General features: G+C 43.5%; 1 protein-coding gene and 1 non-coding gene across 3 annotated transcripts in view; one reads left to right on the forward strand and one right to left on the reverse strand.

Annotated features, from left to right (window-relative positions):
- Positions 1-27,541, forward strand: part of LOC126468076 (spastin) — a 504,043-nt gene that overhangs the window by 243,063 nt on the left and 233,439 nt on the right. The gene's annotated exons all lie outside the window — the stretch shown is intronic.
- On the reverse strand, positions 10,826-10,900 carry Trnap-cgg (transfer RNA proline (anticodon CGG)). The gene has a single exon. It is a non-coding gene; the product is annotated as a tRNA-Pro (tRNA).

The following is a 27,541-nucleotide window of genomic DNA, read 5'->3' on the forward strand; positions in this document are numbered from 1 at the left end:
GTTTTCTGTAACCCCTCCTGCAGCGGATTTACGGCTTCACATCAAATCCCACTTTGCACAGTCATGGGCCAATTCTTGGGAGGCTACTCCACTGTCTAATAAACTTCGTGCCATTAAGGTGAATCCAGGCCCATGGCGTTCTTCCTTTAGCCTCTCCCGCAAGGACTCGACCACACTGTGTCGTCTCCGCATTGGCCATACCAGGCTGACCCATGGTTTCCTTTTGCGTGATGAGCCACCCCCGCTATGTGGTTGTGGAGCCTTCCAGTCAGTGGCCCACATTTTGGTTGAATGCCCCCTTCTTTTGGCTCTGCGTGCTAAGTACAGACTCCCCCACACTTTACCTTTGATGTTGGCTGACGATTCCCGGATGGTCTCTCTGGTTCTAGGTTTCCTCCGGGAGAGTGGTTTTTATTCTCAGTTTTAAAGTTTTTAATCTCCCTCTGGTGTTGGGGCGGGGCGGTGAGTGTTTGGGTGTCTCCCACTGTAGGCAGTGTTCAGAGATTCCCGATTCACCTCCCTGACCGGAATCCTCTTTTCTTTCCCTTTTACTCTGTTTTTACCCCTTCTTTTTAAGGCTTGGTTAGTTTTTCTATTCCCATCCGTACTTTCTGCATTATAGCAGTTTTACCTTTTAAGACACAGGTGGTCTTGCCTATGCTGCTTCAGCATAGTGTTGGGTCCGTTCTCTTGCCAACTTCCTTCATTTGTTTTTACTAATGACAACGTGACTGCCCTTTTACGTTTCCCCTTTTTCTGTTTTCTTTTTCTGACTATACTGAGATGTCCCGTTAGCAGAATGGAGTCTATTTGAAACAAGGGACTGATGACCTTGCTGTTTGGTCCCTTTAACCTCAAACAACCAACCAACCAACCAACCGTTGTCACTGTTGACAGTACCGTTACGGATTTATTGCAGGACGCTAGCCGAGTGGATGTATGAATTTATGTGGATTCGTTTGCCTTGCATATGTGATGCAGTACATACATATGCCGGCATCCGAGCGGTGTTTTCTTTGAGATTTAGCTATAAATGACGAAGACAACTGTAAAGTTGAAGTGCCACTCTGCGTGACTCCAATCATCTAGTGATTCTTGTACTCTTAAACCATGCAACCGTTCGAGGTGGCACATGCAAATTGTGATATTAGAGTACAGAGCCTCATTCAGCTATTTGTATTCAGGTATTCCGTGCTTTCCGAAATCACTTCTTCCAGTATGTGCTTTCCGAATCACTTCTTCCAGTATTACGACTGCGTCTTAAGAAAGATTCCCGACCGCATCTTTGCCCAAATTTTCCCAAAGTAATTCGTTGTCGGTAGGGCAGTCTACTCTTATTTTCAGCCGGCCGGAGTGGCCGTGCGGTTCTAGGCGCTGCAGTCTGGAGTCGAGCGGCCGCTACGGTCGCAGGTTCGAATCCTGCCTCGGGCATGGATGTGTGTGATGTCCTTAGGTTGGTTAGATTCAATTAGTTCTAAGTTCTAGGCGACTGATGACCTCAGAAGTTCAGTCGCATAGTGCTCAGAGCCATTTTTTTCCATACCGCTCACATAGTTCAGACTGTACTTTTTCTGCCCCTGCATATCAGACCCTTCATGCAGACGCAACAGTTTGCAGATGGCAGTACTACCTCGTCTATGTAGGAGTAATTACACTGCTCCCACTAATGGGCTCGCCGTCGACATGATCCATTACGTGTGATTACGTTAAATCTTCCTTAATGAGATCGTCGCCTACGTGACGTTAACGACTAAGAGGGAGTGATATATTTGAACATCTCATTTCCTAGAGTGTCTGTGTGCTCTTCCTTCAGCCGTTGTCTACAGCAGGATCAGGTTCTCAGGTTCTTGGAGGCGGCGGCTTTCTTCAGCGCGGCGCTGATGAGCCTGTATTTCTCTAATCCTTCTAAATGGGTTGTGGCCGCGAGCCTACATGGCTGCCTTACGGGGCCATGAATTTCCACATGACAGCCGGTGTTCCCACCATCGAGACAGACAAGTTTCTTAAAGTCCTGCCAGGTGGCAGCGCCTTACAGAAGCGCTTTAAGCAGAAATGGGAAGTGGCCAACGAGAAATTCCACATTCTGGTCCTAATTCTGATTGGCTGGAATGTGTAGAGGTTAAATAATCCCGGGGATTGGTCTGGAGATCATAAAGTCGAGTAGTCGGCCGTAAGTTTAGGGTTGGTAATCCTTCGTGATCTCTAAAGCGCACACTCCGCTGTAGAGTGAAAATTGCATTCTAGAAACATCCCCCAGGCTGTGGCTAAGCCATGTCTCCGCAGTATCCTTTCTTCCAGGAGTGCTAGTTCTGCAAGGTTCGCAGGAGAGCTTCTGTGGAGTTTGGAAGGTAGGAGACGAGGTACTGGCGAAATTAAAGCTGTGAGGACGGGGCGTGAGTCGTGCTTGGGTAGCTCAGTTGGTAGAGCACTTTCCCGCGAAAGGCAAAGGTCCCGAGTTCTAGTCTCGGTCCGGCACACAGTTTTAATCTGCCAGGAAGTTTCATTTCAGCGCACAGTCCGCTGCAAAGTGAAAATCTCATTCTTATGGGACTTAACTGCTAAGGTCATCAGTCCCTAAGCTTACACACTACTTAACCTAAATTATCCTAAGGACAAACACGCACACCCATGCCCGAGGGAGGACTCGAACCTCCGCCGGGACCAGCCGCACAGTCCATGACTGCAGCGCCTTAGACCGCTCGGCTAAACCCTCGCGACCGTTTTCAATTGGTGAGAGATCTGGAGAATGTGCAGGCCAGGGCAGCAGTCAAACATTTTCTGTATGGGCTACAATCCGACCTTTATCAAAGCCGGAAACGTGAAGGTACGCATTTCTCCTCCTTACACGAGGCATCTCAACAACGTTTCACCAGGCAACGCCGGTGAACTGCTGTTTGTGTATGAGAAATCGGTTGGAAACTTTCCTCATGTCAGCACGTTGTAGGTTTCGCTACCGGCGCCAACCTTGTGTGAATGCTCCGAAAAGCTAATCATTTGCATATCACAGCATCTTCTTCCTGTCGGTTAAATTTCGCGTCTGTAGCACGTCATCTTCGTGGTGTAGCAATTTTAATGGCCAGTAGTGTATGATGAACTGTGATCATTCCACCATCGTGCGACATTTCCTTGCAGTGGGGGAAGTTCAAAAAGCGGGTGAATGAGTGCCGCATGCTCCAAGTCAAAATAAAAATTAGCTGTTGGCCATATGTGCACCTGCGCTCGTTCATCATCGATTGGTTCATGAACAACATCGACCATTCCTATCATGTATCGTTATTGGTGACGGGAAACGGTGTCTTTATGCTAACATAAGGAAAAGAAAGGAGTTGTTGAGCCAAAACACAGCAGCAACTCCCATACAAAGACTTGCGCGCATCCACAAAAGATAAAGTTATGCATCTGGTTCATTAGCGACGGTGTAGTGTACTATGAATTGCTTCCTTGAGTTGCAATCAGAGAAGACTGCCGTTAAGTGATGCTACTCCACGATAAGGCCCGCCCGCATTATGCTACAGAGACAAGAAAAAAAGTTGGTTTGGGAAGCTGTTCCGCACCCACCTTATTCACCTGATGTAGCGCCCTCAGATATTCACCTTTTCCCCTCTCTATCGAACAACCTTTAAGGATAAAAATACGCTCCTAACATAGCTCGATGTGTTCTTCGCCTCAAAACCACATGATTCGCTGGATCGAAAAGTTACCCCAGCGTTGACAGATTTTTCTAAATAGTGAAGGAGAATATTGTATTGATAATAAAGTCTCTGTTAAATGTATCTGTTGTGTTTATTAAACTTACGGGAAAACGCTACGAACGTATGCACCAACCCAGTAATATCGTTTCTCGCCGATGTGACGCGCCCTCTATGTAATCTGAAACCCCGATTCGTTAATGACTCGGTCCCACTTTGGAAATTATTTAGTGGGAAAGGTTTTCGTAACTTTTTAACTGCTCAGGGGCAATGAACTGACCGATCGGGCTGCCGAGGTGGCCTGCAGAGAGCAGGATGTGGTCCAGTGTCGTATTCGCTTGCAGTCTGTCATCTCTGCACTCCACAAGAAGTGCATGGAGTTGTGGGAGGAAGAATGGCTGGCGGTGACGGCCAATAAACTGCGGTTGGTGAAGTCAGCAACTCGGCCGTGGCGTTCCTCCTGTCGGTTGCTCAGGCGGGAAGAAGTGACCCTCACGCGTCTTCGGATTGGGCACTGTCCTCTCACACATAGCTTTCTATTACGGCAGGAGGATCCCCCGTTTTGTGATGCTTGTGGTGTGCACATCTCTGTCCGCCACATTTTAACAGACTGCATTTTATACCGTTATGCAAGGGCAGAAGCACAAGTTGAAGGGGATCTGCCCTGTGTTTTAGCTAATGATGAGGCGTGTGTGTCTAGTGTTTTAAAGTTTTGTGATGTGTGGACTCTGGCCTAATCTTTTAGGCTGGAGGTTTTAGTGTATTGCAAAGCGGTTGGCTCCTCTCTTTTTTCCTTGCGGTCAGCCAGCCACTTTCATCTGCTATATTGTTTTAGCTCCGTCTACCACTTTCTTCCTGTGTTGTTCATGTTTTACTGCCGGCGGCATGCTTCGTCCCACGCTTCGGTGTGGGTAGGCACATATTTTTCTAAGATTGTTACCTGTGTTTTACGTTCTCTTTTATCTTACTGTTCTGAGTCTTTTCTTGACACCCGTCTCAATCTGTTACTGAGCGGGCGCTGAAGACCTTGCGTCGTGCGCACATACAACCCTCTCCATCCATCCATCACGCATATAGCGGGCGTTACCATTTCTCGGCGACTGATGAGGATTAGCGAGCGTGAAATGTTTCGGTAAAAAAGAGGCCTCGTAGCAGGGCGCGGACCCTTCAGTTAGCCAGTGGTGGTGTTCGCTAAAAGTAACGGACTTGGCTGAGGTTAATCGAAACAAATAAATGTCATTTGTTTCTTTGCAAATTTGAGTGTAGTGTTTTTGTGTGACTTTCTCTCTATTGGCTTCGAACTGCGTTGTGTTGTTGTTGTTGTTGTTAATATCGGCGTCGGTTGCTAGTAATGACTTGGAGGCTGTGTATTGAGCTGTTAGGTGGACGGATCTCGGGGCTGTTCTGATAGTGGTTAGGTAGCTACAGGGCTCCTAATGATTGACTTTGGAGTTGCGTGTAGTTTAACCTTGTCCGCACTTCAAAGCGAAGCTGCCTACCCTTATTTAGACCGATTTGATAGCGCAGCATAACAGAGAATTAATTAGGGCCCGCTACTAAGCGTTTCTGGTTAACCGGCGTAGCAGTAAATCCCGGAATTTGGCCCTCGCGCCGCACGTTGCTAACAAGAAGACAGTACGAATTACCCCTCGCCGATTTCATTAATAGTGAAAAGTGTGTACGGAAGACTAAGACTTAATCGTGGTGTAAACAAAAAGACGCAACTCTCAACTGTTTTTGAGAAAATCGATAATGAAACTTTCAGGCTTGGTTATGCACTTTGTATGGTCACTTGCATTTAAGGAGTTCGCAACCGAGCGAGTAAGCACGTACTTACATAAGCGCGAGGTTTCTAGATCGAATCTTGCTTCTGGTACTCTTTTTTTGTAATTCTAGCAACAATTTTATTATTACTCTGCAAATTATCTTTCAATAATGATTCATTTATAATTTTCAAACTCTTTACAAAGAAAGAGGAGAAAGAAATTTTTTGTAAGTAGATTGGAAATAAAAACAAGTTGCTTGAAACGTTTAAATCAAATCAGTTTCCTCATTTCGTTTATATTATTGTATCTACATTTGTGACAAGTATAATTCGCAACTGCGCTGCACGAATAATAGAAACATCGAAAACAATAATTATTGCGACATACAGCTCATGTTTATGAACGTGTGCGTGGTCTTTTTCATGGGCCTGTTGTAAAACACACTCGTTTTACATTCGTAAACGGTTCTCGGTCATCGCAAAATTCTGCGGCTTATCACGCATATCGAAGCACATCAACGAATATTGGTGCAGACGACTGATGGTCTACAATTGATTGAATTTTTGTGCAGTATTCTGTACAAGCGATCTCTCTCTTCTGTTCGATGATGTAAGCGCAACTTTGTAGTCGTTTTATGAGCTACTTCACCTGGCTGCAAAAATAAACATCGCAGAGCTGCACCAGCGAATACCGGTTCCTTTTGGAGTTAGTGCTGCACATTTGCTGACCCTCTACATCTTAAAAAGTTCCGTGTTAGCTACACGGGTTCGTTTGACCTCCCAATGAATCGAAGAGCAAAACAAATTGTTCTTCTCCCACGTATGGGTTCAAGGCGTCGATTAAAAAATTCTTGCCGCGCGAGATTACCCGAGCGGTCTCATGCGCTGCAGTCATGGACTGTGCGGCTGATCCCGGCGGAGGTTCGAGTCCTCCCTCGAGCATGGATGTGTGTGTGTTTGTCCTTAGGATAATTTAGGTTAAGTAGTGTGTAAGCTTAGGGACTGATGACCTTAGGAGTTAAGTCCCATAAGATTTCACACACATTCGAACATTGTTTGAAAAAATTCTTAATGCTGTTGCCGGAGGATGTTCTGCCCAGTGTAGTGCAGCAGTTCGACCTGCTGTGGACTCAGTAAATCGTTGAAGCCCCTGCAGATATATTGAACGTTTGTAGCCTATATTGCGTAAGTCTTGCCGATGCAGGATTTTGTGCACGGACTGCCCTTTCGATTATGCCTCATGAATGCTCGACGGAATTCATGTCAAGGTGTCTTCGTGGCCAAGTCATTCGCTCGAATTGTCCAGAATCTTCTTCAAACCAGTCACGAACAATTGTGGCCCTGTGATATGGCGCACTGTCATTCATTAAATTTCCGTAGTTAAACTGCTGCAGATGATTCCCAAGTAGCCGAACATAAGCATTTCCAGTTGGACCAAAGGACTCAGTTCATATAATGGAAACTTAGCCTACAGTATTATGAAGGCCACCACCAGCTTGCACGGTGCCTTGTGCACAATCTGGGTCCATGGCTTCGTGGGGTCTGCCCCACGCTTGAACCCCGCCACCAGCTCTTATCAACCGAAATTGGTACTGATATGACCAAGCCGTGATTTTCTAGCCGTCAAGGGTCCGACCATTAAGGTCACGAGCCCAGGAGAAGCGCTGCAGGCGATGTCGTGCTGTTAGCAAAGGCACTCGCGTCTGTCTGCTAACGGATACGTTCGTCGACCGTCCCACATTAATTTATGCGGCGATTTCATGTAGTGTTTCTTGTCTGTTAGCACTGACGACTCTACGCAAGCGCCGTTTCTCTCGGTCGTTAAGTGAAGGCAGTCCGTGGTGACGGATGATGGCTGAAATTTAATGTTCTCGGCACACTCTTCACACGTTGGATCTCGGAATATTGAATTCCTTAACGATTTCCAAAATGGAGTGTCCCTTGTGTCTAGCTCCAACAACCGTACTGCGTTCGGAGCCTGTTAATTCTTGCCATGCGGCCGTAATCACGTCCGAAACCTTGTCACATGTCTCACCTGAGTAGAAATGATAGTTGTACCAGTACCCCGCGCTTTTGTTCCTTGCTTAGTCGATACTACCGCTATGTGCATATCGCTGTTCCATGAGAGTGTACACCCATAGCGCTTATGAAACTAAGTGCTTTCTCGCGCAGCTGCGGACTCGTCCCTAGAATGTTAGCTGTCGTACACAGTAACTTCTTTTTAAGTCTTCTGGCTGGTTTGATGCGGCCCGCCATGAATCTCTCTCCTGTGCCAACCTCCTCATCATCTGAGTAAAACTTGCAATCTACATCCTCAATTGAATCTGTTACTATGAAAAGGTCATAAAACATGATTTTGATATATTCAAAGAAAACTGTTTTATGCTTCAATGGTACAAGATGTGATGTACTTTGACTTTTGTACTCTGGTGTACCTGGAAACCATTAAATCTACATCTTCCAATCATCAATTTTTATTTCCACATTCTCCGAATTATTTATTTAATCTTAGACTCATGACCTTTTTGAACCAAATTAAAACAAATAATACTAAAACTATAGAATTTTGAGAATTTATTAATAAACACAAATTACAAATAGTATTTTAACATAATCACCATTTCAGATAAGCATTGTTGCAACATTTTCTGTAGGTTTCATACATTTTCATCATCTTCAGCTGTTGCAGGCCAAGTGAATATATCAATATAAAAGTTTTTGTGCTCCTCTGGGATGTACTGTTCATTTTTTTTTATATCGTTTACCTTAACTTTGTTTATAGGACATTTCACTCTGCGTGCTAAGGTTGTTGGGAGTCTGATATTTGCTACGGGTTTTAAAAGTCTGTAAGAGTTCTGAGTCAGTCTATCAGTGAATGATCGGGCTACTAATACCCCTAGGTTGTGGCTGTCATACTCAAACATATTGTTCTGTGAAACACCGACGGTGACTCTCATTGAAATGTCTTTTCCCATTGTTTCTATACTCTGGGAATTGCATTTAAAAAGATCTGGCCACCAGTCCTTATAGTTCTTAACAATGTTGTTATCCTCAAGCTGGTTGACAATGAAATAGTTCTTTTTATTGGCAGAATGAAGAATAAGTTCAATGTATTCTTGCACAGTGTAAACACTATCAGTTTGTAGTAACTTTCTTCTTGTACCCCCAAACACCATATCACAAGGTAGGAAAGAGTGCCCCTGGACAGGAAAGCATTGAAAAATTTTTTCAAACATACCAGTTGCAGGAATGTTTTGTCCTTTGTAGTCAATGTACGCTTCTCCTCATAATGTAGCCTTCTTTACTATGATTTGTGTTTGTATTTATCATAACACCGTATGCCTTTCGCCTTGTTATGGCTGTTACCTTCTTCATTTGAGTCCATGCTCTCTTTTCTGATTAAATTGCCACTACTAATGAAAGATTAGACAACAACCACACACGATTTGTCTTTCAGTGTGGTGCCAACAACAGATCATGAAATCGGTACTGGTATTTAGGAACATAAACCGTAGGCTACTTCCGGTGATTTAAAAAATATTGCATAAAGCTAATAAGAAAATGTAGTATGAAAACGTCATGAGTCCTGGACTCGTGACATTTTCATACCAACTACAAATTTTGGCAACGATTTTCTTGGCTTTAAAGGTAGAAATTCATGACGTTCTCGTCACAGATACATGCGTCTACACATGGAGAACGCAAAAGTACTGAAATCTGAATTTGTGAAAAATGGGACTCGTGACCTTTACGTAATAACTGATTCAATTACATGCATGCCTAAATTTTCAGACTCGACTTTCTTGAAAACGGTTGAGAGTTGCGTCTTCCTGGTTACATGGTGATGAAGTCATAGTAGTGCCCTATACACCCTGTCAATGTGAACCAAATCGATGAGGGGAAGTTCGTATGGTCCCCTTGTGAGAACGCATGGTTTCTAGCCGCGGACGCGAGTGTGACTTGGCTCGACGCTACGCAGGCTCCGAGGCACGGACGAAAGGAGCGACAGCTGGTAAGTGGACGGTCGTCTACTGCTGAAAGCGACCGTGCGTTGAAGATCTCTAATCATTAATGCGTGTCGTCGCGTGCTGGAAAAAGCGGTTACTCTCCTTGAGCGCCGAGGCTTGATAGTGGCACCCGCTGCGTCCAGAGAGACACTCGGTGATCTGATTTCTCATCACGAGCTGATAGTTTGGCAGCGCGGCGACCATGTCGTGCGTGGAGACCTGGATAGCCGCTGGAACACGCCACGTTGCGACTCCATGTCGGTCATACCGAGGAAATCTGGCAGCATTTCGATGAGGAGAAATTCAGTGCAATGTACGAGGGGGTTCGAAGAGTAAAACGTGTTCGGTCATAAAAAAATATATTTGTTAGAAAAATTTATTAAAAGGGCACCTTCTAAACACTATGAGCTGCACTTGAAATGTTTTGTTTGCAAAACCGGTATTAGAGTATACAACACACCGTCAATGGAGTCTGATACACAGGGAAAACAATTGAGTTGTTATATACACAGTTGTGTTGTAGAACCTGATGTACGTAAAGTTGTTTATCCGTTTGTATCAGATGCCACTGACAATGTGTTCTAAGCCTGACTACAAATGGCTCTGAGCACTATGGGACTTAACATCTGTGGTCATCAGTCCCCTAGAACTCAGAACTACTTGAACCTAAGTAACCTAAGGACATCACACACATCCATGCCCGAGGCAGGATTCGAACCTGCGACCGTAGCGGTCGCTCGGTTCCAGATTGCAGCGCCTAGAACTGCACGGCCACTCCGGCGGTCGCCTGACTACAGGTTTGGCAAATAATCGTTTGAATTGCGGCTCATGGTGTTCAAAAGTTGTTCTTTAATAAATACCTTTTAGAAAAATATTTTGTTGTTGTTGTTGTTGTTGTTGTGGTCTTCAGTCCAGAGACTGGTTTGATGCAGCTCTCCATGCTACTCTATCCTGTGTAGACTTCTTCATCTCCCAGTACCTACTGCAACCTACATCCTTCTGAATCTGCTTAGTGTATTCATCTCTTGGTCTCTCTCTACGATTTTTAACCTCAACGCTGCCCTCCAGTACTAAATTGATGATCCCTTGATGCCGCAGAACATGTCCTACCAACCGATCCCTTCTTCTAGTCAAGTTGTGCCACAAATTTCTCTTCTCTCCAGTTCTATTCAATATCTCCTCATTAGTTATATGATCTACCCATCTAATCTTCAGCATTCTTGTGTAGCACCACATTTCGAAAGCTTCTATTCTTATCTAAACTATTTATCGTCCATGTTTCACTTCCATACATGGCTACACTCCAAACAAATACTTTCAGAAACGACACCCTGACATGAAACTTCCTGGCAGATTAAAACTGTGTGCCGGACCGAGACTCGAACTCGGGACCTTTGCCTTCCGCGGGCAACTGCTCTACCAACTGAGCTACCCAAGCACGACTCACGCCCCGTCCTCACAGCTTTTCTTCTGCCAGGGGCGTGAGTCGTGCTTGGGTAGCTTAGTTGGTAGAGCACTTGCCCGCGACAGGCAAAGGTCCCGAGATCGATTCTCGGTCCGGCATACAGTTTTAATCTGCCAGGAAGTTTCATATCAGCGCACACTCCGCTGCAGAGTGAAAATCTCATTCTGGAGACTACCTGACACTTAAAATCTATACTCGATGCTAACAAATGTCTGTTCTTCAGAAACGCTTTCCTTGCCATTGCCAGTCTACATGTAATATCCTCTCTATTTTGACCTTCATCAGTTATTTTGCTCCCCAAATAGGAAGACTCATTTACTACTTCAAGCGTCTCATTACGTAATCTAATTCCCGCAGCATCACCTGATTTAGTTTGACTACATTCCATTATCCTCGTTTTGCTTTTATTGATGTCCATCTTATATCCTCCTTTCAAGACACTGTCCATTCCGTTCAGCTGCTCTTCCAGGTCCTTTGCTGTAGAGACAGATCAGCGAACCTCAAAGTTTTTATTTCTTCTCCATGGATTTTAATTCCAACTCCGAATTTTTCTTTTGTTTCCTTTACTGCTTGCTCAGTATATAGATTGAATAACATCGGGGATTGGCTACAACCATGTCTCACTCCCTTCCCTACCACTGCTTCCCTTTTATGCCCCTCGACTCTTATAAATGCCGTCTGGTTTCTGTACAAATTGTAAATAGCTTTTCGCTCCCGGTATTTTATCCCTGCCACCTTCAAAATTTGAATTTTGTTAGTGGTGTTAATTACTTAAAATACCGAACTCCTGGCCTAAACTCGCCACATTTTGACCTTCTTAGTCCTCCTGCCAGTTTCCCGATGTTCCCCATGTGAAGTCTTCCAGACGTTGTCTCGGGGCCATGTTGTTGTGAAGAACACCGCCACAGTTCACAGTAACTTCTCGCTGATTGGCACAACTGTGTCGTGTTGCGGGGCCAGCTCCATCAGGGGCTACAGTCGTGCTGAGCTCACGCCATTTGACGCCCAGATTTCGTGCTAGACTGCAAATCATATTGTGTCATTATCAACAGACAATAGAACGCAAAACAAAATAACTGACCAAGTTACTACAGCTAACAAAGAATAGACGTGATAGTTGCCATTGACTTTAATTCACAGGGACAAATCATGAAAAGAAAAGTTTGAAAACGTGTTAGGTAAGTGTCGAGGAAAGGACGGAGAAAGCTTTCGCACGTGACAAGGTATAATTTTAAGAAGCACTTTACAATTAATTGATTATATTTTTATGTAATTACGCGTGCTGTTTGAATTGGAGCAAAAACCGTGTTAAAAGTTGTCAAGGTTGAAATGCATAAAACTGGAGGCGGTGATTTCGTCAGACATACTGTTACGGAAAGTGGCTAGAAGCACCTGCACCCCTAAAGCCACAATTTATTCGTGTTTGCGACCCTGAGACGACGACGCAGATTTTCATTCCGAGATTCTGATATTACGTGCTGTGGCTTGTTTTTCAATACGTTCAGTTTTGGATACACATACGGGTTGCGTCCAAAGTGAGTAAATTCATCCCGACCACTACTCGTCAATCGATTAGATCGCATGCTTTGTTCGACTTGTGTCGTTCGTGTTCATTGATATGGATCGCAAGTGGATTCCTTTCCAATGAAATTCCAGAAGGCTTTTGATATCGTTCCTCACAAGCAGCTTGTAATCACAGTCCTTTGACTGGATTAGTGATTTTCTGTCAGAGTAATCACAGTTCGTTATAATTAACGGGAAGCCATCTAATAAACCAAAGTGATATCTGAGGTTGTCTAATGTCGTGGGGAAAGTGAACCAAAGACTGTACCTTCTTGGCAGACAGACATACTATGCAACAAATCTAGTAGACTGTTCAAAAAGATTTCGGGCTTGCAGCCGGTCTTCGTAAACTGCATAGCACGATATTTCGGCCGGACAACTGCCAGCTATCTTCAGGTGAGCCGAACGAGGACTGACGAAGACGTTCTCCGCTCCGTCTTATATAGTGCGCTGATAGTACTGCCGCGCATGCGTTGCAGTCGCGGAGACAGAAGGGCCACACCGCCCAGCGACAGCGCCCTCGCTGGTGGAACTGCCAGACTCAGATGCCGTCGGTATTGTCGATAGCTGCGGCCAGCTCGTGTATTTATACGTGGATGACCGTCGATATCACGTCACTGAACTTACGCTTCACGGCGATAATAAACTGCTGAAACATAAAATTCATACAAACATGTAATCAAGGATACAGGACAGGTATGTCTGAATAACATTAACTCACGATATGTGAATATTATAATTATAACATTGAATTGAAGACTACTGCAGTAATCATCTTACATGTTAAGCGTCCGAAGGAAGAAAGACGAGTCGGAAGGACTCGAAGTTTTGGTTATTTATCTTACTAGAAAAGACGATGAAATTCTATCAAAGGTACACAAGTTGTTCTCTGTGAAGTGAATCTACACAAAATCGATCTTTTACATTAGTCATGATAATGTGTCGTGTTTGTTATGTTTCCATTTTTTTGTCCACCGCCAGTACTGTTTCGTTGTCACTATTCCCTCTTCCAGCTAATGTTGATTTTTGGCCACCCACACGTCAGTGGTTTAGGTAATTGAATGCCTGTGTTGTCATTCGTCTATTACTTTCCTTTGCAAATAAAAGGGTTTAGTTGAGTTTACATAATTTATGTGAGACGGCGTTTGATGCAAGGCAAACAGTTATACTGATGTGTTTGTTTTCGTTCTGTTCCAGGTAATATACACATACGAAAACCCCACACACAGTTTGCTGTGCCTGGGACTGTAAATTTAGCGGGGTAAGTACTGAGCATTAATGAAACTAGTAAAAACGCCACACTTAGTGCACCAGAGGAAGGGGGAAAAAAAGAATTGAGCGAAACCTTTGTGCGTTATAGCAAAGAGAAGATTTTAGACGTAGACCATTCATTAATTCAACGAGAATTTTGCTGTAGGTACCACAGTTACGATAAATTGAACAGCTCTACAGAAGTCGTTGCAAATGGATTCTGCCCCTACTCTGCTGTCAGTTTCTAGATAATGACGTCAGGCGCGATCTATATCCTCCATGGTCCCATTCCAGATCTGTTTTACCAATGTTCCTACTCCCTTATACCGCATGAGAATATTAGAATCAGATAGCCTAATGGTTGAGAGAACTTCTGGCGATAACCAGGTTGAAGGCCCCCGTCTGGTACGAATTTTCAGTTTGTCACTACATATTCAACGGTAGATGAGCCTAAAAATAAAATATACAACCCCTACAAAAGACACAAATCGCGTTCAGAAGAATGTAAAGTTTACAATACGAAAAGAAAAAGAAAACACACTCAACTTTCTGGACATATGCATAAGAAAAGACAATCAAATTCATATTTGATATATACAGAAAATCCACAAGAAGTGACACAATCATAAATGCAACCTCAAATCACTCCGAGAATCAGATACATTTTAAACAGCTAAACACTCTTGAACCAAAAAGAGCTATTCATTATAAAACAAATAACATTAAAACTGTACACAAAGAAACACTGGTAGACAAACTAAACAGAAAAGTAAACACACAAACAGTGAAAAAAGTAACCAAACTACATCAGCACACACAACCTACACAACCATAAAAAAGTTATTCCGTCACCCAACATTACAAATTCACTCATAAAATATGTAACATATTCAAAAAACAAGGCATAAACATTAGTTAGAAAACAAACAACTCAATACAAAGGCAAATCACAAAACTGAACTCAGAACCAGACAGATACCAACAATGTGGTATCTATGACCTCAGTTGCAGAGACTGTGAGAAAATATACTTTGGAATGACTGGCAGGACAGTTGACACAAGATACAAAGAACACATCAGAGCATTGAAATACTACACGAACAATTCAACATTTGCGGATCATCTTAATCATGAACATCATAGACCGGACACCTGTGAAAAGATCTTCACATCATAAGAATCACCAGTAAAGACAGACGCCTCCTCACTTTTCAAGGAAATCTCTTTATACAGAAAGCATTAACACAAAATGAGGAGCTGCTCAAAGACTAAATAAATATTGGAAACCAGACACTATATAAAATAATTAAAGGAATTACGTGAAAAGGAAAAGGACATTTTCCATCCTTCACCCTCTCTCATTCAGTTTCTACACAACCCCCCCCCCCCCCCCCCAATTTCATTTCACTTCTTGCCCTCACCATTTTCATTCAATTCACTATCCATCAGACTACTAAGCACTTACGTCCGTCCACTCATCTTAATTCTCACTCGCCCACGTACTCACAGAAAGAACCTGTCACTATTGCTTCATAACTCCTGCTCAGTATATTCAGGGTTACAATTATTGAACTATATGAAATAAAATCGTCATAACTTCTGATCGCTTTGCGTTAGGACGTTCAAACTGCACGCTTGGCCGCGGGGCATGATGGGAATTAGTATGCGCATGAGCGCGCGTCTTTTTGTTGTTGGCCCATTTTCATTTGGAAAGCGGAAGTGGCGCATTTGGGGAACTGAGAATCCGCATTTCGCGATCGAGGAGTCTCTTCATCCTCAACGAGTGACACTGTGATATGCAGTTTCCAGTCACTGAATAATCGGTGCGATATTCCTCGATGGCACGGTCACTACCGAACGGTACGTGAAGATTTTGGAAGATGATTACATTCCCATTATCCAAGGTGACCCTGATTTCGACAAGATGTGGTTCAAGCAAGACGGAGCTTACCCAATCGAAGCAGCTGAGTGATGTCTTGGAGGAACACTTTGGGGACAGCATTCTGGCTTTGGGGTACCCAGAGACCACTAGCATATTATTAGCTGCCATATTCTCCGGATCTGAATACACGTGACACCTTTTTGTGGGGCTATATTAAAGACAATGTGTGCAGCAATAACCCAAAAACCATTGCTGAGCTGAAAACAGCCATTTAGGAGGTCATTGACAGCATCGACGTTCAAACACTAAGCGGGTCATGCAGAATTTCGTTATTCGTCTGCGCCATATCAACAACAATGATGGAAGGCGTATCGAACATGTCATAACCTAAATCCGAATATCTGTAGTGACGTTTATAAGTTGAATAAAGTGTGTGCACGCCGCAGTTTGTAACTAATTTATTTATTCATATTGTTGAATAATTGTCACCCTGTAAATACACAATTATCTACAGGGAAAGAAAAAAAAAATAGATCAAAGAACAACTAGTAGCAGTGTTGGCAACATTACAAAACACAGTACACCCACGGAAGTGAACAGTGGTGTACGAAACTGTGCTGTGAAAAAAAAAAAAAAAAAAAAAAAAAAAAAAAAAAAAAAAAAAAAAAAAAAAAAAGCGTAGTTCTGCAGATCAGCACAATTATCAGCGCGTAACGAAGAAAGAAACTAAAGATGTGCTAGCAGACGGAATTTCGTGACGTAGGTGGAAAACCAAGTAGAAATTACCCTAAGTAAAAACCAACAATTTGTTAAAGAACTGTTTTTCGATGTTGTTGTTGTGGTCTTCAGTCCTTAGACTTGTTTGATGCAGCTCTCCGTGTTACTCTATCCTGTGCAAGCTTCTTCATCTCCCAGTACCTACTGCAGCCTACGTCCTTCTGAATGTGCTTAGTGTATTCATCTCTTGGTCTCCCTCTACGATTTTTACCCTCCACGCTGCCCTCCAGTACTAAATTGGTGATCCCTTGATGCCTCAGAACATGTCCTACCAACCGATCCCTTCATCTAGTCAAGTTGTGCCACAAACTCCTCTTCTCCCCAATTCTATTCAATACCTCCTCATTAGTTCTGTGATCTACCCATCTAATCTTCAGTATTCTTCTGTAGCACCACATTTCGAAAGCTTCTATTCTCTTCTTGTCTAAAATATTTATCGTCCATGTTTCACTTCCATACATCGCGTTTTTCGATGTAGAAAACAAATCAAATTGTAAATATCTTTATTTACAGACGACTAATGATGCCTTATTTCAATAAAGCGAAACACATCTGGTGAGAAAAACATTCATTTTGTTGTAATTGTTACGACGGAACAAAAGCACCCCACGTATAAAGAAAACACAGAGAAGTAGGGCGGATGGGTCAAGACTTAAAAGGAGCCAGGTACGTAATACGGTAAAATCGAGGTGGTCCGTTGTTTACAGCGGAGTGTAGGTAGCCTCGTTGGAGCCGTTCACGGGCAAAAAGCGCGCGGCCAGACGGCGTGCGGCGGCTGACCTAGACTCTGCAGCCGACATTGGCGGCTGCCCTGACCGGCGCAGCATGGCGGCACGCGGACGTGACCCAGGTACAGCGGCGGCCACACTCGCTCATTAAACCGCGCGCTTCCCGCCGACACGGGCTCCTCATTAAACTCGCTGCGCTGCGCAGTGCCGCCGATGTAGGTCGATCACTGCGCTCGCTATCGTGCCCATCTCGAAATGGCTATTGTGCCCGAGATTGGTGTACTCCAGTGCAGGCGGACGGCGCGTTCAACTACAGTAATTGCCGTGGTTACTGTGAGGCTTAGATCGCTACTGCCGCCGTATTGTCCTGATCGTAAAGCACTGTACCACGTGGAAACTGTCACAAGTTTCGCCGTTTTTTCTGTTCTAAGGCTTCGTTCTCACTCGGCGAACCACTAACAAGGGAACCTCCCCATCGCACCCCCCTCAGATTTAGTTATAAGTTGGCACAGTGGATAGGCCTTGAAAAACTGAACACAGCTCAATCGAGAAAACAGGAAGAAGTTGTGTGGAACTATGAAAAAAAAAATAAGCAAAAATATACAAACTGAGTAGTCCATGCTCAAGATAGGCAACATAAAGGATAGTTTGAGCTCAGGGGCGCCGTGGTCCCGTGGTTAGCGTGAGCAGCTGCGTAACGAGAGGTCCTTGGTTCAAGTCTTCCTTCGAGTGAAAAATTTACTTTCTTTGTTTTCGCAAAGTTATGATCTGTCCGTTCGTTCATTGACGTCTCTGTTCACTGTAATAAGTTTAGTGTCTGTGTTTTGCGACCGCACCGCAAAACCGTGCGATTAGTAGACGAAAGGACGTGCCTCTCCAATGGTAACCGAAAACATTTGATCGCAAGGTCATAGGTCAACCGATTCCTCCACAGTAAAACACGTCTGATATAAAACTTCCTGGCAGATTAAAACTGTGTGCCGGACCGAGACTCGAACTCGGGACCTTTGCGTATTTCATTCTAGAGACGTCTGATATATTCTATACAACACTGGTGACTGCATGTGCGTCACATGACAGGAATATGTTGTCGACTCACCTAACTTGTACACTTGGCGAATGGGTAAAAAGATTCTTCTACCTTGCCCGATTTAGGTTTTCTTCTTTAGGTGTAGCGTCCACATACTACGACGCAGTTACCTCGCATCGGACGGACGGATAATAATTGTCTGAAAATAAAAAAATTAAACTTTTCACTCGAGGGAAGACTTGAACCAAGGACCTCTCGTTCCGCAGCTGCTCACGCTAACGCTCCTGAACTCACACTATCCTAGATGTTGCCTATCTTGCGCATGGACTACTCAGTTTGTATATTTTGCTTATTTTTTTCATAGTTCCACACAACTTCTTCCTGTTTTCTTGATTGATCTGTGTTCAGTTTTTCAAGGCCTATCCACTGTGCCAACATATAACTAAATCTGAGGGGGGTGCGATGGGGAGGTTTCCTTGTAAGAAGTGCGTAGCAAAGACTACGTAAAATTGTACAACACGTTAGGGTTTCGTCCCATTCCATTCGCGTCCCAAGAACGGGGACAATGACAGCTTAATTGGTTCTGTATGTGCTGTAATGTAAGAGTTTGTATATTCCTAGATTCCCCACTTAACAATTGGTTCTTGAAATTTTGTAACTAGTAGGCTTTTTGTCTTTAGGCGTTACAGCCAATTCAAATTTGTCAGCATTTCCATGACAACCTTCCATGAATCAAACAAACCTGCGACTACAGTTGTAAAACTACTGTAGGCTACTGTAAAATACCATAAATGGGCGCAGACTATGGTAGTTTACATAGTAGCTTTGGTCGTTTTTAAGGTCGTACCGGCGTTACCTGTACGTTAGGTGTGTTTCATACCTGTCGGGCGTTACCTCACAACGAATGCTTTCTTTATGCATGCAGTCAGTGTCTTACTAGGTTCCCATAAAAACCAGAAGCGATGATTTGTAGAGAAACTGAGGATATATAGAAGGGCCAGGTAACCTAAAAAACATTTTAGTTCTACATAGTTTTTCTCTTGTCTGTTACTGAAAAATAAACGGTAATTAAAGCAAAATTAAACTTGTCAATGTTTATTTCAGGTTTTATTCGCACATTGTCGATTTATAACGTGAAATAGAGGGATTATGCAGTAAAAATAAAGAAAACAGATTGATCATATAGTGCTGGAAAACGCAATTTCCTAGACAAAAAGGTAAAATAAAAAAATCGCAAAACCAAAATGTATCAATCACTTCAGTACTTCGTCGCACTGATGTAAAACAAGTTTCTGTCATTCATAAACAAATTTCGCATTTGTCAATCATAGCAGGAAACTCTTCTCTTGGATCACAATGAAGACAGTTCTATTCAGCAAAAAATAACTACAATATTTATATATATCTATTATATTTCTGCATGTAAACTATACTTGCATCAAAACGATATGCTTTGGGTTACATAGAAGTTCACAAGTGAAGTGATCAACTAATCATTATTACTTGTAAACTTATTGTAAGGACCTACAATACACAGTGAGCTAACACTGAACAATGTGTGCTTTTAATAATGTTCAAAATAAGCAAAAAACGAACAGAAGTTGTCGTCTCCCAGTTTCTCTCTTACACATTCATTTAACTTTCTTTCCCTACCAGTGTTACCAGTACTACAGGTAATCCTACCATTAATTAGGTCGTTCATGTAGTGTTCCGAAATTACGGAACTGTAATTTTGGTAGAGTGCAATTCCGCTTCTGATCGCCTGTTCTCTGTACACATTCAGTGTGCCCTCTTAGTCCAATTTCGTATAGGACCCACACACTTGGGCAATATTCTAGGACAAGACATCCAAGAGATTTTTAAACGGTTTTCTTTGGTTATTGACTACATTTTTCCAGTATCCTGCCAGTGGATTGTAGTCTGCTACCTGCTTCACCCACGTGATCATTCCTGCTCAAATATCTCTGCCTCGTGGTGACTGGGTGTTGTGTGATGACCTTAGGTTAGTTAGGTTTAAGTAGTTCTAAGTTCTAGGGGACTGATGACCTTAGATGTTAAGTCCCATAGTGCTCAGAGCCATTTGAACATTACTGTTCATACACCTACAGATGGTTGCTGCCATGTATTTGTACGAGTTGTATGATTCTAATGGTGACTTACTAAATGTTTAGTTATTGTACACACATTTTCTCTGTTACGAGAAACCAGGACTTCAGTCGCCTACACCTATTGACATAAATCAATGGTAAAGTTTGAAAATTTGTGCCGAACCCGGACTTTATCTCGGATACTCTGTTTCTCTAGAACGGATGTCTTCACCGCCTCGGCCATCTTGATACGCTTTCCGTCCAACCCAAATTCTCAACCTGTCGCGCAAGTAGCGCCCCCATCCGTTATCCTCAGAGCTCGTAGTATTCGTTGAGTCCCGCATGGCTTCGGAAGATACGGTGCATCCGCGCTGAAAGTACCTGGAGCCGTCCTTGCTCATACTGTATGTGTATGTGATGTTTGTGTTCTGCCGAACAGAACGGATACTACATATCACTGTAGATGTAGAGAGGATTTTGGTTCCAGCACGATGGAGCCCCAGCTGACTTCAGTCGAGAAGCCAGCAGTGGATAGGACTGGGCGGCCCAGTTCCCTGGCCACCGCGCTCACCCTATTTAACCTGCGTGGATTTTTTCTTTCGGGGTCATGTGAAAAGCCTGTGAGTCCCGTCACATCTGAAGAAGATCTAGTTGCCCACTTGTATGTTGCTGCTGGACGTGTGCTGGACATGTCTGACGTCATTTCTGATGTCATTTGTCTTTACATTCCTTTTCAGTTTCCTGTGATTCACACTGCTGTACAAGCTAGCGCTGTAATGTGTCATTACCGCATACACATTCCTATACGAAATGTACTTAGTTAGATCCCGTCTACTTGCCATTATATTTTTGACATATAGTTTAGGACCACCCTGCCTGCAGTCTTTCTTTTTGTAAAGTGCACAGTTTTACATTTCTGGACATTAAAGCAAGTTGATAACCATCACAGCACTTCGAAATCTTCCCAAGCACTGACTGGATATTTTCCAGACAGCATTTCGTTTTGGATAACCGTATCATCGACAAAAGTCCGACATTACACATAGCTGAGTTGAACGACTTCTCGTGTTGGTACTAACACACCTATGTATTAAAAAAAGTGTGTGGGGGGGAGGGGGGGATGCGAGCACTTTTCACGAGAAATTTTTAAAACAGCGCACATTTCACTGTCGAGTATAAGACTCATTCTCTAACCTTCGTTTTATGCTGTGGCTAAGCTTTTCTCCGCAACATTCCTTTTGCCAGGAGCGCTATGTCGTATAGCAAAGTATTCAAGACAGCTTCGGTGATGTTTGTGACGTATGGTACATGTAGAATTGAAGCTATGTCGAAGGGAGGTGAGCCATAGCATTGGTAGCTCAGCTGGTAAGACCATTATCTGCAAAGGCAAAGGTCTGAGCTATTCACGGTCCAGCACACAGTTTTGTCAGGTATTTTCAAAAACCTTTGCCTTTTTTCTATCTTCTCCATTCTACGAAGTTCCACGAAGTTTCGTGTTTCCGTGTTGAACAAACCGGACGTTCTGAGAAGAATAAGTCATTCAGGAACGATTGAAAGCGACAAAGAAAACAACAACAAAAAAATTACGATCCAAAATAGTCAAATAAATTACTAACGTAATTGTCACAGCCACTTTTGTGGTAAGCAGTTAACAAACAGTTGGCATGATGTACCTGTGCAGTCAGGTGAATGATCACGAAATACGAGTGTCAGAGCCCTATGAACGAAAGAGAACTCTGTTGGGAAACCAGTATGAAACAAACAAGGGAAAGTTGAGAGTTGAAAGGAATGAACAGAGGGGCTGTATAAGGGAAATTAACTTCGATGCAATATTATAGAAAGTGAAGAGGAAATAGATGATCATATCGAAGATATGATAGACACGGCCAGAATAATTCGACAGAGCGCTGATAGTCGTACGTAAGTCGAAACAAGGCCACCGGAGTAGACAATATTCCGTCAGAACTACTGATATCCTTGTAAGAGTCAGCAATGACAAATCTATTCCACCTGCTGTGCAAGATGTTTGGGACAGGCGAAACACCGGCAAATTGCAGGAAGAATGTAAGAATTCGACTCATAGATTCGTGCAGGAGGGAAAATTATATATCTGATGACTGAAGTCACGGATAGATTGCGTGAATATTTAAAAGAAATTGGAAAAATTAATATGCAGTTTTTAATAAAATCAATTTTTTTCGGTATTCTGCACCGCCTATGTGCTGCTGAGCTGCAGGAGCATTGGATAGAGGGGAAAGTAATTTTAATATCTGCCGATCATATTGTTTAAGAAAGTCACAAGATGACACTTCTCATGAAAGAAATGAGACGTTTCTTTCAGAACAACTTAGCAAACGCACTGCCATAGGGTTGTTTCCAAGAGGTGCCATCAGGGGACAGCTGACCCTAGTGCCAGCGGGTCTTCCCCCACCACTGCGCCTAAAAATACGGGAGTGGTCAACGCAGCCTCTCCAGTAAAGTTGGCTATAGATACTACGTTTTAATGGTATAGACACGTCATTGTATCTCCACGGGGGCAATAAAACCACGGAGACACGTTCTGCGGGCCCATTGTTATGCTGGGTGTCGATTGTTTCGTTTGGTTGTTGAATAGCTAGAAAGAATTATTGCGGAAGTCGCCGCAGTTTTTGCGCATTATGTGCTGACCTCGATTACGTTGTTCGTAGAACGACAGTGATTAAAAGTCCGGTCGTGCCGCGAGAGATTGCTTGCGTCCACAGCGATCGCAGTAATTACTCATGCACGCAGTTTTCTCTGGGAGCTGAATGCACACCACACAACGATGGTGCTTGGGTAGGAGTTGCCGTTCTTTGTACTAGAATCTCGTATCTCTCATAGCCAAAAATATCTCCTATCTTCTTTTCAGTGCGGTTTACAACGTTTCCAACATTATGTTTGTTAGTTCTCTCTGGGCGCTGGGTGAAAGTTTATTTCTGGTCTAATATTTTTCTCTTTTTGCTTCTAATTTCCGTACGAGTAATCCGGATTTGTTGTTCTGCGTAGTTTAATTCTGTGAGGGCTACCTCGCATTCTATTGTGTTTCAGTTGGTCAGCCGGCCGGAGTGGCCGAGCGGTTCTAGGCGCTACCTTTACGGTCGCAGATTCGAATCCTGCTTCGGGTATGGATGTGTGTGATGTCCTTAGGTTAGTTAGTTCTCTAAGTTCTAGGGGACTGATGACCTCAGAAGCTAGATCCCATAGTGCTCAGAGCCATTTGAACCATCAGTTGGTCGGTATTCAGCGTGAGCATTAATAAAGCCGACAAACTGCAGGAACAGAATCTTGAGTGGAAATGGAGGAGAAAAGGTACTGTGAACACATGTCTGGAAATGCATGGTTGCAAAGGTTCTTCCTGGCAGATTAAAACTGTGCCGGACCGAGACTCGAACTCGGGACCTTTGCCTTTCGCGGGCAAGTGCTCTATCGTCTGAGCTACCCAAGCACGACTCACACCCCGTCCTCACAGCTTTACTTCTGCCAGTACCTCGTCTCCTACCTTCCAAACTTTACAGAAGCTCTCCTGCGAACCTTGCAGAACTAACACTCCTGAAAGAAAGGATATTGCGGAGACATGGCTTAGCCACAGCTGGGGGATGTTTCCAGAATGAGATTTTCACTCTGCAGCGGAGTGTGCGCAGGAAAGCTTCTCTAAAGTTTGGAAGGTAGGAGACGAGGTACTGGCAGAAGTAAAGCTGTGAGTACGGGGCGTGAGTCGTGCTTGGGTAACTCAGATGGTAGACCACTTGCCCGCGAAAGGCAAAGGTCCCGAGTTCGAGTCTCGGTCCGGCACATTTTTAATCTGCCAGGAAGTTTCAAGCCAAGGTGGTGTTTGTGTACGGCCAAGTAGATGGAAACGGTCGAGAGGCAGCACGGCTATACCAAAACATGTACCCTCACAGACACCAAACATATCACACAATATTTCAAACCCGTTTCGGGCGTTTGTGTGATCACAGTATCCTTTCAGACAGACAATCGTGCAGGGAGCCGGCGAACTGTGCGTAGACCAGATTTTGAGGACCAGGTTCTACAGAATATTGGGACGAACCTTGTAACAAGCTCCAATTGGCCCGTCAACGTACACCGAAGTACGATTATGTGTATACTGCATGACAACCGCTACTATCCCTGTCACCTACAACTAAAGCAAGGATTATCAGCAGCCTATTTCCCTTTATGGGTAACAATTTTGTCGATGGTTTTTGCACCAGAACATCACAATTAAGGGATTTCTGTGATCAGGCCTCTTTGCCGATGAAGCTGCCTTTACCAGAACTGGCATCATCAATCTGCATAATCGTCATGTGTGGGCTACAGGCAATCCTCGGGGAATGATTCAGCATCGTTTCAGCATCAATGGGTGGACAGGGATTCTTCACGGCCACATATGTGGACCTGTTGTTATTCCACAACGCCTCGACGCAGGAGCGTACCTGGACCTCCTGGGGAATATTTTGCCTGCGTTGCTTAAAAGTGTGCCTTAGGCAATACGTGATATGTGGTTTCTGCCTAACGGAATACCGACCCACTTCCGCAGTACAGTTCGCTGAACCTCAATATCTTCCACGGATGTTGGATAGGACGCACAGGCCCTGTAGTATGGCTTGCTAGATCACCAGACTTCACCCATTGGATTTTTTCGTCTGGTGGCATCTGGAAAGCGCTGTGTATGCTGAACCGGTTCCTGATGTGCGGACCCTTCAAAAGCGTGGTTGCGACGCCTGTGACGCCATTCGGAGAGAGACCAGAACGTGCGAAAGAGCGCGACAATGATGGTGCGTCTGTTGTGATATGGATGCGATGCAGCTCTGTACTATGACCGGCAACGATTTGTCGTCGTTTCAAGCACACCTTCCATTTCCGGACACATGTTCATCACACCTTTTTTCCTCGTGTTCCAGTCGGCAATCTGTCCCTATCGGTTTTTTTAATGTCACCCTGTATATTCAGTTGCTTTTCTGCTTCATTTTATGGCCATCCATGTGACCCTTATTCTGTGACTTCATACGACTAAAGTACTTGCTGTAGGCTCGATCTCTGATACAGGCAAGGAGACAGAAAGCTAAATTTTATTTGGAAACGGGGAAGCAGTAACAGAAAGAGCTGCAGGTTTATTAAGTCTGTATTTGCCTCATCAGCGATGCAGGTCTAAGTGTACGGCGGACTTTCCAGGCAACGTTTCGAGGCCTTCCTGGGGTAGATATGCTTGCTTTTTTTTTCTGCAGCCTTATGCAGATTGGCTCGCCTTCCATTATCCAATTATAGTGAGCTGTATGTATGTATGTTGGCTATTGTTGTCGGAGGTCAGCTGAGTTTACTGAAAAGCCAGACTTTGGAGTGACTGCCGGAGTTATTCCAATAAAGTCACTGGGAAACAATAATGCGAGAAGTCCTCCCAGGAGGCAGCACTTACAGACAGGTGCCATTAGTGGGGAAAAAAGAATGACAAATGTGAATGCACGCGTTTAAAGCAAAACCACCCCCTCCACCGATATCTCTCTCTCTCTCTCTCTCTCTCTCTCTCTCTCTCTCTCTCTCTCCGGATGGCCCACAAATGTCTGCATGAATGAATCTTCATCGCATCACTAAACGTTCTTGTACGCCCATGTCTTCACATTTGGAGTTTTTAATCTAAAGATATCAACGGCGATGGCTCCGCTTGCCATGCGTTTCTATTTCCTGTATTTCTCTGCGTGCCTGCCTACTGTGCTGCAGTAGTTGACATCTCACACCGACAGGAAGAAAAGTCTACAATTTCTTGCTAGCGGCTTTGTGTTAATCGTTCTCGGAAAATCGATTGAACTGAAAGTTTTCTAAAGTTCAGGTAGTGGTTCATTGGTATTTGAAGAATATCATCATCTTGATGAGTGGGATAAATGAAGCAGCTGTTTTTATTGCAGTTATGGATATTGCGCGTTTTCTATCCTTTCCGCGTCCACGCAGCTAGACAGCTCGTTTCTCTTATTTTTTCAAATCGAAATTATCTTAGGATCCTGACATGTGTCGGCTGCAATCAATAGTGTTGTCTAATCGATCGAAACAGCAAAAACACCAGGAAAGGAGCGCAAAGGATTTACTGTCGCGAAACTTGGCTGATAGCCTCAAGTCCGTTCCTCCATCAGGGGTGATGGTATAAGTATAAAATTTGAAACATCCCACATTCTAACAAAATAAGCCATCTTTTGTGTCACCTTTCTTTCCACGGATCTTTCCATTAAATGTGCCAAATAAAATTTGATGTTTTTGCTGTGCATTTTGTGCCGATCATTGTGTAATATATGTATTGTGAGTATATGGTGTCTCCGAGCCTGAATAAAAATGAAGCTAACGTTACGTATATCAGGTCGGTTGTTATGAGTGAAATATTTCATTTCTCGCAACACAGGAAGGTATGAAACTAAATTAATGCTGTTAAGTGTTCTGTAGCCATTGGATCTGGGCGTACAGTGGCTGCGAGTTCTATTACTGCTGTTGCCAACTGCGGGTAGGTACTGATTTAACGCTTTGTTGCATAATTACGCGGAAGGCGGACCAGGACTGTGACAGCGTCCGCAGTTAGTGGCTTACCGAAACACTTTCTCTGTAACATTTCGCTTTTAAGTTCGTTCATAATTTTCTTTAATGGATCTTAATATTTCGCTTGGAATCTGCTGGCATACAACCATTACCTTTTGCAGCACATGCAGTGGATGTAGGACGCTTATATAGAACGCGAACAAATTTTTGCGTTGAACATTGATACGATCCAATGCACAAGCCAGGAGCTATTACAACTAGCCCTTTATCAACAGACACTCAAAATTACGGTAAAAATATGTGCTTGGAGGGGAATGGAATTTGCTGTCACATCTGTCTCATGCATATGTCGTGCCGTCGTATGATGCACTCATCTTCTGAAAAACCTTATTCCAAGCTAGTACTTAAAAACTTATGTCACAGTTTAAACAAGAACAAAAATAGTCACAAAACCTAACAGTGTTAAATTAATAGTGAATGTATAGGGTATAGAAATACATCGGCAGAAACACACAGATGACGAATTAGTGTTGATAAATGAAGCTAGGAAGAATACTTCATGTTTTCTGGGAGATTTTCCGGGTATGGACGCAGGTGTAAAGATAGTTTTCCGAAAGAACGGGTGGAAATAGGAACTGTTATATTCGCAGAATGATTTACTTTTTTATATTTCACATATATATTTAGATATGACATGGTTTTCTGATTACAAATAAAATGTTAAGCAGTGATTAGCTGAAAGAGGTTTTAGCGTGACACG

Source organism: Schistocerca serialis, chromosome 1 (genome assembly GCF_023864345.2).
Source record: "Schistocerca serialis cubense isolate TAMUIC-IGC-003099 chromosome 1, iqSchSeri2.2, whole genome shotgun sequence".
NCBI lineage: Eukaryota > Metazoa > Arthropoda > Insecta > Orthoptera > Acrididae > Schistocerca > Schistocerca serialis.